This window comes from Anomalospiza imberbis, chromosome 1 (assembly GCF_031753505.1).
Source record: "Anomalospiza imberbis isolate Cuckoo-Finch-1a 21T00152 chromosome 1, ASM3175350v1, whole genome shotgun sequence".
NCBI lineage: Eukaryota > Metazoa > Chordata > Aves > Passeriformes > Viduidae > Anomalospiza > Anomalospiza imberbis.
Window position 1 is genome coordinate 61,037,880 of NC_089681.1, and position 14,008 is coordinate 61,051,887.

Genomic DNA, 14,008 nt, shown 5'->3' on the forward strand with positions numbered 1-14,008 from the left:
CACGGGTAAAACAGACTCGACTTGGGAAAATTGGTTTAATTTATTACCAGTCAAATCAAAATAGCATGAGAAATAAACCCAAACCTTAAAATCATCTGCCTCATACCCTTCTTCCTGGGTTTAACTTAGCTCCTGATTTCTCTACCTTACCCTGCAGCCAGTGGTGTAGGGGGGTGCCATCAGTTCATTACTGACTGCATCATTTTTCCTTCAACATTCTCAGTCTATTGTACTGTCCAGTTACATTGTCTCCCTGAAGAAGTGCTAAAGGAAGCATTCAACAATAAAATAAAAGGCAATTGAAAGTATAACTTCAGGGATGCAAGAAATTGTGAGTGTGGTTAGGCCTGGAGGAAGTATCCACAGTCTCTCCACAGGAGACTAAGCAGGCTGCTGATGGGGAGGGGAAAAAATGGGGAGTGGCTTTGGCTAACCCAAGACATTTGAGTTCATAAACTGTGAAAAAGACTCCACAGAGAAGATTAGAAATTCAAACTGAAAGAAGGAGCCTTTTATTTACTATTTTAATTTTTATAGTATGTTTAAAACTTTAACTGCTCAAAAATCAGCAGTTTTTTGTCTGTGTGAGCTGTCTTGGTACCAGTTAGAGCGCCTGCCATGATTTTCATAGCAAACCATTTCCATGTATATCTTGTCACCTGTTCACAATCGTTCACATTTTTCAGATGTTTTAATACAATATGCATTTTTTTATAATTTTATTTTAATTAGGTTTTTGTAAAGGCAGCTACAGTATAGTCGTGATCTTCAGTAAGGAGCAGTTAAATAGAAAACCATCTTGGGAAGACTGTAATAAGGTGATATTTTCCAGGTACATTTGCATAGGAGTCCATAGGGACTGTGTGGTCTGTGTTACTGCATCCCTTGCAGGGAAATAAAGTGTTGTAGGTTGTAGTTGTTTTGAAACAGGCTAATTCATCTGCTTGGTTACATACCATTACACTCTGATGAAAATAATTCAGTCATCATCATAACCTTGTTTCCAGGATTAATTCTGTATTTCTAAGGGACCGACCAGCTTACCATTAATATTGTTGTTTCAAAGATAGGTATTTCATAAAAGCAGCAATGTCAGAGAGTTGCTGTAACATACTTTACTTGCCTGGTATTCATACAAGCATTCGGATTTTATGATGTAATAGACACGTGAACATTTTAACTATATTAAAAACTTAATTTTAAAAATTGTGTTTTCCCCAGATTTTAAAAATACATTTTAGCATATTAAAACGATATAAATTCCTGTCTAAATATTTGCCTGAATGTTCATATTGTGGATATTTGTATTATAGCAATTTAAGGCAAGAGAGATTTTGCCTTGGTGTAATATCCTCTAACTGCATGTGCTCTCCGTTTCCTTTACTTCTTGCTTCAATCCTGAAAGTGCAGATTGTAACATGTGATACTTGGACCATCTTAGATGGATTTTCAGTTGACAGTGCAAATGAAAAGGAGGGTAAAACATCCTGAGATAAAGATTGTAGCAGTAGATTATATGTAGTCACACACTTACTGTGTAAGGTACTAGATAGATGTGATGCACCCCATAGCAAAAAGGGTCAGAAAACAGCACTTGCAACTTGTATTTCACTTAGCTGTCCTCTAAAATTCCCTTCTGTGTCTTCTGAACAGTTACTTGCTATTGATGTCAGCTTATGAAATTACCATTTCATGTGTGTAAGATTTTGTCTCTAGTTTTTCCATATTAACATTTTTAGATCTACATTTCTGTCATGAGAGTCTTCTGAAAAATATGTAAAATTAAAATTCAAAACAACTTTAATGTTTCATGCCATTTTGGCTGTTTAAATAATGTTTTGCATTCTGCTTATTTCTTGCTGATACTTTTGGTTTATATTCAATTTTTTTTTCTCCAAAATAAAATTTCTCAGTGCAGCTGACTTTCAGATAGGAAAAGAAACACGCTATGAGGTCACCCATTTCCAAAGTTGTTTTGTCCTTGTTGGTTAATCATGAATATACATATTTACCAGGGCCACTGTATGGTTTTTGTTGTGTTAAAGCTTCAGAGTCAGTAGCTGTCCTGTGCTTCATCAAAAACAGATTCACATGACTTTATAAATCCCCATTAATTGATTGTCACAGGTACAAGCTGTTTAGAAGGGCAGTGTTTGGAGATTCAGATTCCTAAATTGTACTTGTGTAGCATCCTAATTTGCCTTTTCTTTGCAGAGAGAAGGTAAGTTTCAGACCTTTACATGCAACCAGTGAAGAGGTAGGAAATAAAAGATATTTCTTTCTACCCTGATGCTAAATAAAGGAGATGGAGGTAAAATTAAGGAAGGTTTCCTGAGTCAGAACCTTCACTTCTAAGTACCAGGATTACTTTTGCTGTTCTTTGCTCTCTCTTTGAAGGGCTTTTGGGACACCGTGCTCATCAGATCACAGCAGACAGAACTTCTGAGGGCTAGAGTTTGTTGCCAGAATATTTGAGACTCCTTAGGTCATCATTCTACATGCTGCCTTTACATGGCCCTTTGCACTTGTTCCTTTGAAACAGTGTTGAAGCTGATTTCACAAAAAATGGTCTCTGCTGCCTTTCTTGGGAGCCTCAGAACTGTTTCAGAGGCAAAGCGTTTGTCAGAAAATGCTCTTCTAATGCTGAACAGAAGCAGTGATTCAGTCTTGGACTGAAGAGAGATGAATATTTTCATTCAGGTGTTTGGATTCAAGATGGTGTCTCTCCCATTAGTAATCCTGGTTATCATAAAAACAATTGGTTTTGTTCTCTGCAGGATGAGGTGAAACTATTCCCACTTTTCTGTCTGGAGATTTCACTGTAAGAGAACTACCAGTTCATGTCTTTCAGTTCTAATAAAATTGCTTGTGTTTTTTTTAATCCCTATAATAGAACAAATATTCAGAAATGTGGCATTGACCTGAGTTCAGTCATAAATCATCAGTACTAAGTAAAATTAATTAGGACTTCAGTTGCTTTTCTTCTTTAGAATGGATTTCTGGTTGGATAGGGCTTAAATGAACAACTGTAACACATCATGTCATTAACACTTGCAAAATTAGCTTTTGACTCAACCTGTGTGAGTTGCAAGCCTGGCTGTACTGGGTGAGTGTGTGTATGCATACACATATATACATATCAGCTCTACATTATGTTATTCTTAACATCCATCTCTCTGCAAGTTTTATGCTTCCAGCTATTGTTTGCAGAATAGGAGGCAGCCTATGCTTCCATCGTGGTTATCATTACTGTTACATAAGGAGTTCATTCTGTAAAAGCATTTCTTCCAGTCCTTTAAAATGCCAACAATCACATCTCGTGTTCAAAATGCAGATTCCTATTTGTTGCTAGTACAGAGTTCTTCTGAAATTATAGGTAAAGATTTTGGCACTATCCATGTGGTCATATAAAACATTTTCTGATGTGATAGTTTCACAATAGTTCCTTAATCCTTTTTCTGTTCCTAATGGCACCTCTAAGTCCTTCTGAAGTAGTTACTTTGTTACTTGCAGTTGTGTAGTTGATCTGCTCCCAGTATTCTGGTGCACTCCGAGTGCCTTTGCTTTGTTTCGCAAACGTCCTAGAAGACATCTTTCAGAGCCATGGTTTGTCAAAATAGCCCTATTTTGATTTGGGTGTCAATAAGCAGTACCAAAATTTTTGTACTTGCTATAAAAGCAGTTCACAGTCTCTACCAAAACCATTTCTGATAGCATACCTAGGCAGACTGGCCAGTGCTCTTACAGCTTCTTTCTGTTCCAAGGGTTTCAACGCAGGTAAGAAGTGAAGGTGATCTGATGATTTCAGTACCTCTGTCTAGTGCTGTTTTAATAGCCAGGCTGTGTCTACCAGTTAATGAGGAAACTCATGTCTCAGAACTCAGAGCTGCTGTGTCATCCTGGTCTTGCCGTGCGTCATTCAAATGGTTTTTATCACTGGATCATGTCTTCAAAGCAATAGTTAGGTGAAAAGCTGTCATCTTCTCATCTCAACATCTGTTCTCATCTGAACAAAAGATTCTTATAACCTCTCTGTCTCAGACTTCACTAGTGACATTCTGGACTATTTGCAAGAAGTAAGGCTTTGGATATTCACTACTACCCTTGTCACCTTTCTAAGGCTAAGCACCTTTCTTTGCACAAAGTTCCTGAAATTAATAAGGTTAGGTCAGAAATTTTGGCTGTACTATTAGAAGTGCTAATGCTTTTTGAAAAACACCTGTGGTTATATATTGATATGATAACCTTTGATGAGCGGGTGCTTCATGCTAATAATTATGTTCTTAATGGTTAGTCCTCCGTTTAGTGATGGGCATCCTTTGTATTACAGCTTTTAAGTTTTATGCATCTGTTGGTCTGAGAAGGATTTTTAGCTTGAATAAAGAGGTAGTTTAACTTTGTGTGCTTCAATGTAACAAGTATATCTTTCTTTCAGTGGAAAATAATATAGTACAATGCAATGTGAGATGATGGGCTGAGAATAATCTCCTGTAACTAAAAATTTACATTCCAGACATCTACATATAAGATAGTCATGTACATAAGTTAAAAGTAATGCACTTGAGGGTGTAGTCATTCACCCTAAAGTAAGAGGAATACTCCAGGGCACACTGACTAGCTGATTCTTTCTTTTAGGCATCTGTTTAATGTAAGTTTTTGTATTGTCAATATTGTAATTGTGATGAATTAATCTTACCCAAGGTATACATTTCTTTAGCAACTCATTTTCTGATTGTCCTTGACATGATCTTTCACAGTATCTGTCTTTCTTTCGTCAGCCTTATGATGGAGATGATTCAGTCTTTGTAGGCAGAAGGCCATGTAAATCACATTATTTGGTGTTTTTCCTTTTGGATTTTCTTCTGTTCCACTCTGTTTTTGAATGGACAGGTCTCACAAGCAATTTTGAAGGGGTGCACACCCCTTAAAATTAAGAAAAAGGGGGAGGTCAAGGGGGAGGTCAAGTAATTAACTTCACAAAACTTAAATTAAAAGCAGTCAAACACAAAAACCCTCAAAAATCCAAACCCACCAGAAAATGATACAAATTATTGCAGGAGTGCACCTGTGAAGATTGCCGTGGGAGTTTCAGAGGGTGGTTGTAACTTCCTGAACACGGATGTAATTTACTGGGAACTGAAACTGTGACTGATTGCAACAGAAGTAGAATCATTAGCATAATTTGTCAGTGATTTTGCGCTGAGGAATTGTAGTACTATATGGGTTCAGATTATTTAAGCTTGTAGAACTTAGATTATTGTGAAATAAACATGCTATGAAGATTTGAGTACTGGGATTACAGTTTATTAACAGGCATTCATTTCCAGTTGCAGGCATTTTGCATTTGTAGCAATTTGCTTCTAGTGTTAAGTTGCAACTTCTTGCAACACCCACATGTGATACTTATGAATGGAAATGTTTCTGCATACCCAAAATACCTGTATATGTTTTGTCATTTAACTTCCATTAAGTAGTTCCAGTTTAATTTAAGGGTGGGGGGAAGCAGGCTTGCCTCTTTCAAAATTTCTCACAGGGGATGCTCACTTATTAGCAATCTGTTTACTTTGGGGAGTAATCTACCTGAATCTTTCTGAATACTTTAGGCATAGCCTTTTGGTTCATAGGGATAAAACAAAAAGTTCTTTTTTTTTTTTTTTTGTTGGTTTCTAATAATATGCACTTCAAATAATTTATCAGGATGCTGAAATGTCAGGAGGATTTTAATTTTGGCTTCAGGAAGATTAATATAACCCCGGGGAAAAATGTGACTTTAGTAGTATTAAATATTCTGTAGCTTATATTATTTATTTGCTGACATGGTTGTTGATAAATAACAGTACATCCTGGATGTAGTTAGGAATTCTGTGTAAAGTAGGAGGATATATTTTAATGGTCTTTGATTTTTCTTAAACTAGAAAAAATGGTTGTTCCTGGATATTCAGCAGTAACAGTAAAAGTAAAGTAAAAAAAGACAGCCTGTGGCAAGCATTAGACATGGTAGAAAATTGGAAACACAAGGTAGTCTTTAGTTCACTTATTTTATGAAAGTTTATTCCCAAGTCTTATCTAATGAGTACTGTCAGGTTAGTCCAAGAGCTGCAAAAAGAGAATTTTTTTCCTTTTCTTGAGCAAATAAAAGGTGTTTATATTAAAAATTCTTGAATTAACTTGCCTGGGAGCCAGTTTATACATTTTTCCCTCATTACCTTTTCCAAGATGTATTTCCTGGAGCTGTAGTCTCTCAGCTCTTTCATCAGACTTTATTTGATCTGCATAAAAGAGCACATGTGCTTCTAACTTCCTTTCCCAATCTATGTAATGAAAATAAGTGATTGTGTCAGATACAAATGGTGGCTAGTTCATGTTCTTGTTTTCCTCAGGCCAATAACCTTTTATGATGTTCCCCCTTAAGTGAGAGCTCATAATGAGTAATATTAATTCTATGCATGTAGGTTCCTGAAATGTAGATGAGCTTTACATTCATTCTGTGGTATTTTCCTCTGAACATACAATTTGATGAAATGTGAGAAATCTGCACACAGCAGGATGTGAAACCGGACTGTTTGCTGACCTGCCACAAGAGGTGATATTTTTTTTTAGCATGTGGGACTGTAGTTTCCTTTGTGATTAATTAAGCCACAGACAACAACCATGATATAAATATTTACTTTCCTGAACAATGAGTTCTCTCTAGTGAATGTGGCCTGAAGTTGCTCAAGGTGGAAGGCAGAGTAGTTCCTTGTGTGTGTGTTGTACTACCGATAAGCTGTCCTAGCTACCAAGGGGTTGGTACCTTCCACAGCCTTCCCCTGTGCCCTTTTCACAGCTGTAGAACTGCTCACTGGGCAGTGAGTTGACAGAAAATAAACTCTACAAAAGAACAATTAATTTTCTGCCTATTTAACACAAGGCCCCATGTTCCCAAATTATTTTTGCTATTGGTTGGTACTACCATTGATCTGTGCTGTAAACCCTATTGAAATGGTTAAAAATAGCTACAGGAAAAAATTAAGAAGAGAAAACTTGCATTGTTACAGAGATCTGATTCCCAGTACACTCCCCAAGAAAGCTGTTCTGTCACAGCTGAGAATGAACGATAAAACAGAGACTTTGCAGGGCTGGAATTTCCTAAATGAACACTGGCATAATGAAAATAATATTCTCAAAACCATAGGTAAGAATTTTAGCATCCTATTTGAGTTCAAGAAGGATGGGACCCTTTTTGAAATTGGTGTTTTTCTGTGTGTGATAAATTGCTGCTGTGACTCTCTTTCAGGATCTTGTATGTATCTCCTAATTCTGCTTTTGACTGTTTAGATTTCATTAACACTTCCATTTGCCTCTGCTGAGTCTTGATTCAGAGTGAAATTTGGGCACTACTTTGCAAGACTGATATGCTATTCTCATATATTCAGGCAGTGCATTTTCAGCTTGCACACTTTGTCATGTCTTGTCACAAGGCAAGAACATGAACATTATTGTTTCCTCATTAAGTGTTAAGCTGCTGTAGTCATATGGTATCCAACAATTGTCTGCCTCTACTGTCAAAATGTGGGTTAAAATCCAGCCAGTTCTTTTCTCTGCAAATGATAAAACTGTGGAAATACTGTTCTACATGTTAGGTTTCAGTTGCACAGCAGATACTAAGACATCTGAATCTGATTTCTCACTGGTTTTATGTTAGCGGGAAACCATATTTTAAGACAAGGTTATGCAAAAATTTACATGCCAAAGTATTCTTTTGACTTGAAGTTCAAGATCAGAATTTCAGACTAGCTGTAAGATCAAACTTGGTTTCTATAAAAACTTCACTGATAAATATGGTATGAATGTCTATAGTCAATGGCACTTGTAGAGTTGATTTTTAAATTATTTTAGAAGCAGTTGGTTACTAAATTAACTTACTCGTAAAACATATTTGAAAGTATTGCTTACAATTTGTGGCTACCTCCCTGACTATAGCTACTTTCCAGCAGACATTTTACACATCAAAGGAGTTACAGCACGGCTAACCAAAAAAACATAGCATCTGTTACTGTCTGTGTTTATTATCTGATTGGCTGGTGAAAGAAAACAAATAAAGCTGTCTAAGATGCTAAAATGAATTATTCTTTAAATATGACAGATTTGCTCTATAGCCTGCTGTAGACAGAATGGTTCTATCTACTTCCAGTTGGAATATCAAAATAGTATTTCTCCCCATTTAGAATTGTAAGAAGTAAAAGCTGAAGGAGCATGGAGGGTGTTTAAGGAGAGGGTTTGCAATAGGAGCATGTGTGGAGTATTTACCCCAATAGTCTACCCAATAGCAGAGTATATTTGCATGGAAAGGGATGGACCGAGTGTAGTGTGTTCCCTTCGACACGCTTTTGAAGTGTTGGTCTCTAGTTGCCTGAGGCAGTTGTTGACTGGCAGCCATCACTGTAGCATCCATATTTTGAAGGATTTTGTTTTAATTATGAGGTTGAAAACGTAATCTAAACACAGAAAGAAAAGAATAAACAGATTTTTTCTGAACAGAAGAAAGAATAAATACATGTAAGGTTTTTGGGAAGATGTGTGGATTAGTTCTTGCTCTGTGTAAGGCATGTTCAGTATGATTCACCAGGAGGCACATCTGGAACACAGCTTGAAAAATACAGTGGCGTACCGTTTCTGATTCTGATTTGTAATAGTTGAAAAGATTCTCAGTTATCAAGAATAATGATCGCAAACCAAATATAAATAAGTCTTGCAGCAAGAAAGCCATGAGTAATAACAGGTAGACAACTCATTGGGCTAGTAAGTCTCAAAGACATTTACAGATTTTGCTGATAAGATTAGGTGTTAAGAACAGCAATTTTTCTTCACTATTTGGCACTCTAGTTCTCTAGCATAGCATTGTTGTGGATCTTTCTTTTAAATAAAAGCAAATTGGGACAATGATATGTGTTCCATTTCTCTTTAATCAAGGTGTATGTTAAATAGAATGAGAGTCTGCTAAGTAAGAACACACCATAACAGTAACTATAACCTGGGATAAGTAGGAGGTTTGTAACATAAACAATAAAGGAGTTTTTGATCCTGGAAAACCTGAACAGTTTCTGAGAACACTGTGAGCTCACTGTCACCAGCATAGGCATAAGTGGCTGTACATGAGTGGGAGTTTGGAAAGAGTTTGCTCAGTCTTCCCTGGGGTGGAGGGTTGGGTCAGGCCAGTTGCACCTCTGTAGGTCTCCTTCACGCAGGTGCTTCTGTGCGGCTCAGCATTAGGAATTCTGAACTGGTCTCCTTTTGGAAAGGACGGAAGGCTATTAAAAATGTATAAAATGTAAATAAAAAGGTATCTACTGAATGTTACTCTATAGTATTTGAAAATGAAAATATTTGTCTCGCAGTGATTTATTATATTTGGAGTACATTTTAGAGTGGAATAGTAATCATTAAAATTTATTCATAGAAATATTACATATTGTTTCAAATTTTATTTATAGGTTTGCTTGAGTTTTGTGAGAGCCAACTTACCCAAATGTCCTGTAGGTTCAAGTTTTCTTCAGGAAATAGTAGTCATAAAGTCATTTGCCAAACTACTTATTTAAATATCTGTATTTTGTTCTGTGCTGCCCATAATTAAAGTGTTAAATCATCTGTGTCTGGTTGAAACTATTAATAAACACATATTCATTCCTAGGAATATTTTGTAAGCCTAAGAAGTTAAAACAATAAAATACTACATATTTTGATTTTTTTTTTTTGCTAAATAAATCTTCTCACAGTGTTTAGATTTCTTCAGTTAACATTGTGTTCCCCTTGCATAGTAGTTTCCTTTATCTTTTCAACCTGTATTTTGAGCAAGAACATTTTCCTTAAAGTAGAATAGCAGATATTCATATTTTATGTCTTTAAATAAAACTTAAACTTTAAATTAAGTTTTCATGTAATTTGATATAATGCTTATCTGTTATTAAGTACTTTCAGAAGCATAGGAATCCCTTGCTGAAAAACATACTCCTTTGAGCATAGTTGAGGAATCAGTTAATTAATTTTGGCAGGGCAGTATCAATTGCTTTTTAACTGTTTAAATAACTTGCGTATTTTTACTTGCATTATTCATTTGGTTGCCTGATTTTAACAATATTCCTGTGGTTGTGGTGTTTTATTTTGGGTTTTTTTTAATGTTCTCTTCTATTGTTTGCAGTAGTAAACAGCCTCAGTTTAGGGACTGTGCCTCTGATTTCACTGGTTTTGGATAGTACCACCCTGAGAATAATAAATGGTTTCAATTTGCCTCAGAGTGATGTGACTTGTGAGGTCCTGTGTCACTAGATACTGCATATTGTCCTAGGGAAAAACAATTGAAGCAAATTTATAGTGATAAATTCAAATTATGTAGTCCTGGTTTCTATCACTCTGTTACAAAGGAAAAAAAAAGTGTAGATATTAAATGGAATAACGACTGTAGCATCTCCCTGTCACCTAGCACAATATTGGGATTCCTTTTTCAGCGGTGCAGAGCCTCGCCTCAATGTTTCCCAGCTCAAAGCTTGGTTTTCTGGGGTTAATTTTCCTGGAGTGTCTGCCTGGGCTTTCCAAGAGCCCTGTACAAAGGGAGTCAGTACAGCCTAGTGGAGAGCAGAGTCATGAGCATTTGCATCTCTGGAATGTTTTTATTGACAAACGGTAGTCTGCTATTGACATTCGTGTCCCTTGATGATACTTCTATCCTAGCTTATCTTTGCTGGTCAAATGCCTTAATTGTTCTGGCCTTTAATTCAGTCAAAGTTGGTGCAGGAGTGGAAGAGAAAAGAGAAGGAACAGGTCTAACAGAGCATCAAGCTTGAGCTGTGAAGCTGCTGGCAACGATCAACCTGTCATAATGTTATGATTTGTTCATTTTTATACCATTTATTAGCCTTTACTTGTTGTGCCATTTGGCCTCCAGGGCAGATAAAGTGCTGTCTAATTTGGTAGGTTTGCTTCTGTCAGAGTGGCCTCGACAGAGAAGGTGTTAGCTGTAGTGACAAATAATCAATAGCTGTCGTTGTCATGAGGAACGTGAGTAGTTGGGCCTTTCATCTGGAGGATTAGAGGTCTAATTGGATTGAGAATAGGGAGGGTGAGCTGTTGGGTAACCCTGTCAGCTATGTTAAGCTGTCAAATGTCAGCTTTCCTGAAAGGAAGAAGGAATGGTTAGCTTTCAGAAACAAGGAAGAAGACATATGAAAGCTTTTTAAAAAGTAACAGATAGAAAAGTAGAATAGGCTAACATATGCTTTAACCCTTTCTTGTTTAATTATATGTCTTTCTAGTTAATGAGGATGTGTGGTATGCACTCTCTCTGAGACAGGCAGAATTTGTGTGAAACAGATTTGGCAGTGTTACACCAGATCAGACTGGTTTTATGTCTTGAGAAAAAGCCAGTTAACTACTCAGATAGGGAATATATATTAAAAAGATTATGGCATAGGGGAAGAAAATATCCATCAATGGAAGGAATCACTTAATAGAAACTGTAAGGAAATAAAATATTTTATTTTAATATTTTGTTGTAAAGATATGTCAGTCTGATAATACCAGTATATTTTTTGAGATATAAGCAGTTGTTTCAAAGTTGCTGTAAGTAGAGTAATATGATCCAGTCCTGCACTGGACTGCAAAATCGTCAGTTGAATTTTGTCTGCATTTTCTTACTGTTGCTTTTGATCTTTGCTTTCTGCCTGTTTCTTGGAGAAAGATTTCTGTTGTTCTAAAGAAGATAAATCCAATGAAAGACCTGTTATGCTGGTAAAACAAGTAATTTAATGTCTCAGATGGGGTAATATTTACCTTACCAGAATAAATAATAGGGCTACATTTTAATGAAGGATTTGCTTATAAAATTACTGAAATAGTGATTTTTTTATTTGTCATCTTATTTTGCCACTTTCTTCAAAGCAAGCCTTAACTGTAACCATGCCAGTATTCCCCTTTTCTAAGTAACACATTTGCCTTGAGATCTGTATATCAGATCTGGAAATAGTAATATTTTTAGACAGTGGAATAAAACTCTTTATTTTGCATCAGCTAATTGAACAAAAATTTTATCTTTTTTTTTTTCTTATGGACTTTTAGGTATTTCAAAACTCTCAGATTTTTTTTTCTTATGTGTTAGGTCATTTATTTAGAAGTGGTGGTTTTACTATTGGTATTTCAATTTGGATTGATTCCCCTGCTGCTCCCCTCTCTTCTGCAGCACTTTTTGATGGTCATCTGGACTTGCAACATCATTTTTACTGGTGGTCTGCTGTAAACAGTGGCAAACCCATCCTAAATCTCAGGTTTATCTTTGTAGATGAGTACAATAGTGTAAGTATTCCAGAGGCAGAAATCTTGAACGGATTGTCTGTTATCACATTTCAGTGGCATTATGTGTCAGGAATCATGGAGGTTTTATCCCTTTGAGATTAACTGCCATGATCTCAAACACCCATCTTTGTGTGAGAGCCTGAATTCATGTGTGATTAATAATTTTTGAGTTTGCAATTACTTATCTGACAGGTACTGTACCTTTGTCATTTGTTTTCTGATAATCCAGTTCTCCTGACTTCCTCTGCTTGGTTTCATTGCTTCCCCAACTTGGACTTTATGATCTTGATATTTATTTTTGAGTCTGACTAACCTGATTTAAGCACATTTAACCTTCTAGTGTGAGCTACAGGATGGACAGATGAAGAAGTGACATCATAACCTACTCTCACAGCTTGAAGTGTGCTAAGGGTTGCTGAGCTACAGAGGTATTGTGCTGCTGTGGCCTGGTTGGCTTCAGTATCCATAATATCCATGAAGCTGACCCAGCATTTCTGCACTGTGTGCTTGTCTGCAGTGTAGACACACTGTGGTAAAATGAGCAAGCCCAGGCCTATTTATTTATTTTTTTAATTGTAAATTTACCTTATTGAAAATCTCTCAATTTCCCTGTTTTTTTGTTATGTTTTTTTTTGCCAAGTTCCATCTTTTGTTTTATCCATTGTGATAAAAAGAGTGTCATAATTCAGTATTTTAATTTCTAGAGTTTTACCAAACACTTGGTATGAAAATAGACAGCAGCACTAACCTTCTAACTCCCTAATTTTTAAAAATCCTTACCCAATATTTTTTCCCAGACAACTGCTTTGCCATGGCAGTGATCTGTGGTTTCCCCATTTTTTCCCATTTTTTCTCCAGCTCAGACATCACTGTTGGAGATGTTGTCTTTCTCCTTTTCTCCAGCAATATCACAGCTATTTTCATTAACCTAATTGATTTATTTTCTTTGTACAAACCACTCTCTCCCATTTTCAAACTTGATGTAATTTTACTGCTCTGCATCTCTGTTTCACTTCTTGCTCTGGTAACTCTCCTCCTTTCCTCCACTTGAGTTTATATCTTTTGCCAACATGCTCTCTGTGCTTGAAATAATCCAAGGAGGATATTGTCAGGCCCAGAATATATATTGTATTACCATCCTCGTGCTTCTGTTGAGCAGTCTTGCTCTCAAGTACTTGAAATTTGAATATGAAATTTCATTAAAATAATAAGAAAAGGAATGCCTCCAACTGCAATGATTTTCTAAAAGGTTTTGCAAATATGGTTTAAGTGCAAACCATGGTGGCAGAACATTGAGGAGCTCTGCTTGTGTTGTGTTTCTCAGTGAAAAGGAACTAATTCTGCATAGCATATGGAATGATATCTTAAATATCTGTGCAGCCAGCTGGTAGAATTACTTTATTTTCATCTATTGAGTTCAGTGCATACTTTTGTGAGTAAAATTTAGAAGAGCTTCTGGACTCGCCTATTGTTACTTTTTCTGATCTTTGCTAAGTCCTCTTCCATAACAATATTTTTTCAGGTTACTATCAATAAATAAAATCATTTGTATTAATTTTTGAAGATTCTCAGTTACCGAGAGTCAGTAGGTAAAGTGATCCTGTCTTAAAAAAGCATCTTAAATGAGTATTTAAGTCTGAAAAAGTATTGGTGCATAACTTCAACTCAGAGATTTTGTTGCAAA

The 14,008-nt window shown here is 36.1% G+C and overlaps 1 protein-coding gene across 5 annotated transcripts in view; it reads left to right on the top strand.

Moving 5' to 3' along the window:
- INVS (inversin) overlaps positions 1-14,008 on the top strand; it is an 80,413-nt gene that overhangs the window by 9,669 nt on the left and 56,736 nt on the right. The window lies entirely within an intron of this gene.